At 48.7% G+C, this 2808-nt stretch overlaps 1 pseudogene; it reads right to left on the bottom strand.

Annotated features, from left to right (window-relative positions):
• Window positions 1–1115: 1115 nt before the first annotated feature.
• Window positions 1116–1892, bottom strand: LOC102476321 (cell division cycle-associated protein 3 pseudogene; annotated as a pseudogene).
• Window positions 1893–2808: the final 916 nt, after the last annotated feature.

Raw genomic sequence — 2808 nt, 5'->3', positions numbered from 1 at the left:
AAACACAGGGCAAGCTGAGGGCAGTTTCAGCAAAAACAAGTTACAGAAACTGGAAATGGCTGCGTCATCGTCTTTCCAGAGAGATCTGTGTGGGGAAGGGGAAGGGCGGCCTCAGGCCTCTCTGTCACAGGCACTGCCATCACCATGACAGAAGAGTAAGAAAGTAGATGCATTTCTTGTTTTCCAGAAAAAATCAACCATCCTCGAAACTTACCTTCCTCTAAAATCATAGGAAGGATTCCAGGTTACAAGGAATCCTCTTTGGGGAATGGGAACAAACGAAGGTGTCTGAACAAGGGACTCTCCACCCCCAGCCTGAGTAGTTCAAGCTCCTAGTTCCGTTCTTCAGTTTATTTGCTGCATAATCTCCTTGGCCCTGGGCCCTGCAGCATGTTTGTAAATGTTTCCGGAATGCCTGGCAATGAAACCCAACTACAGCACTACAGCCTAGGGAGGACAGGTTTGACAATAAAGGGCGAGATGTGGCTCTCCAGAGGAGCTGCGCTGTCCCCCACCACCCACCACCCCGTCACTGGGCAGCCTAAAAACTGTGCAAAGTCCCCACTGGCTTCATCCCCAGGTCTCTAGTTTATAGACTTTCCTTGCCCAGGCCGTTTACCCTCCCTCTAAGCCTCTTCTCGTTGGCCAGGCTAGTCTTCCATTGGAGACTTTATCTCTCTCTCTCTCCTTTTTTTGGAATTATTTTATTTAACTTTATTTATTTATTTATGTTTTAATTTGGCCAGAGGAGGGCAGAGAGAGAGAGAGAAAGCGAGAAAACAAGTTGCCAGGTCTGGGACTTGAACCGTAGTCGGCCATGTGGGAGTCCAGAGCTCTTAACCACCACATCACCTGCTGACCTCTCTCTCGCGCGCTCTCTTTTTGTTTTAAATAAAATCACGTTTTAAATATACCAGAAACATACAAGACACAAAACCCAACAGAGCTCTTAGTCCCAGAATTAGTAGTTTAGGAGAAGTCAAAAAAACCTTTTAGGAGATGAAAAACAAAAACAAAAATCTCTTCTTCGGTCTTCTGGGAAAGAACGATGAGAGGGCACAGAGTATCACAGCCCTAGGTGAACCCGGTGTTGGAGCCACGCAGGGCCTATTTCTCTACAGAGAGTCCTGGTTCTCCTTGTCATGGTCCTGGCCTTGTTCCGGGGCTTGTCCTGCAGTTTTTAGAAGCCGTACGGTCCCAGGAATGGCTCCTTCCTCTAGTTTTCTAACATTTTCAGTTAGGGAACAAGGCCGCTTTACCCTGACATGATGTCAGGGTCCTGGAGGAGTTGTCATCCTGCAGGATGGTGAGAGAGGATCTCCCTAGGACCTTGCTACTTGGTTTCTATCTATTGTGCTTACAACCTGAATGTCGGGGAGTCTCGGGGTTTCTCGAGGGCTCCTCTCCACTCTGGCTGGCCACAGGAGTTTCCGGGGGCTGTCTCGCTTCCTCCTTGGAAAAGGCCTGTTTGCAGGGGAACTCGGTTTAGTTCTAAGGTAGCATTTGGTCCTCAAAAGATGACTGGGTACCAGAGGCAAGTCCAATTCAAAAGGTAAAAGTGTTCCCAGGGCAGAACAGGCTCTGTGGGGAGATTCGATTGGAGACTTCAATCTCAACTGTCAAATAATTTACTCAGCTGCGTCACCAGTGAGCTTGAAGGGTCTCTGCTGCTGGTCTTCATAGGTATCTGCAATGCCGAGGGTGGGAGAGTGGGGGTCTATGTCCTGCTGTTTTCCTGCTGCCAGGCTGGACTGTGGAGAGCTCTCCACCTGGATGGGAGTGTGCAGGATGCCCACACTCGGAGAACGGGTTCCACCAGTCCAGACAGGTGCTCCTGCTCCTCCGGGGTGGAGGCTGCGGGAAGTGACTAGGATGCCTTTGGCTGAGCCCATCCCAAGGAGGAGGAGATGCTGGGCCCCAATTCTGCTTTTTTCAGTAGTTCTAGGCCCAACTCTCTTTTGAAAAATTTGTTGGGACCAGCGTTGGTGTAATGGCTATGTCGCTGGACTCCCATGTAGTTGACCGTGGTTCAAGTCCCAGACCTTGTGGCTTAAACTCACACGCCTGGGGCGTGTGCGTCCCCAAGATCCTGAGAGGAGAATGTAGGAGAATGAATTGTGCATGGCCATTCCCCCTGAGGGGAGGGTGATTTTTTGCTTTCCATCTCTCTGTCTCTTTCTGTCTTTCTGGCGAGTGCACATGCCCTATTGGGAAAAAAAGCTCTCAAAAAAATTTTTTTTTTGTTAGAGGATACGTGCACTCGCTAGAGAGAGAGAGAAAAAGCACCCTCCCGGGGATGGCCATACCACAATCCCTTCTCCATTTCTCCCTCCTTTCATCAGGTTTTTGGTCTTGTGTGAACATGCACCCAGCATGTCTTTCAAGCTACTGGGTCTAGGACTTGAACTGTACAGTTGGCCATGTGGGATCCAGCTGCCTTTAAAAAAATTATTATTCTATTTGACTTTATTTATTTATTTATATTTGACCAGAGAGGGACAGGGTGGGGAGGAAGAAAGCAAGCTGCGGGGAGAAGGGACCAGCAGGTGGCATGGTGGTTAAGGCACTGGACACTCCCACATGGCCGACTGCAGTTCGAATACCTGACCTGGTGGCTTGCTTTCTCACTTTCCCTCTCTCTCTCTCTCTCTCTCTCTCTCTCTCTCTCTGTGTGTATCTCTGGTCAAATTAAAATAAATGAATGAATAAATAAAATTAAATAAATAATTGTTAAGAAAAAAGAAAAGAAAGCAAGCTGCCAAGTCTGGGGCTCGAACCGCAGCCAGCCATATGGGAGTCCAGTGCCCT

Source organism: Tupaia chinensis, unplaced genomic scaffold (assembly GCF_000334495.1).
Source record: "Tupaia chinensis unplaced genomic scaffold, TupChi_1.0 Scaffold000273_1, whole genome shotgun sequence".
Taxonomy (NCBI): Eukaryota; Metazoa; Chordata; class Mammalia; order Scandentia; family Tupaiidae; genus Tupaia; species Tupaia belangeri.
This window is presented reverse-complemented; position numbering and strand designations above follow the sequence as displayed.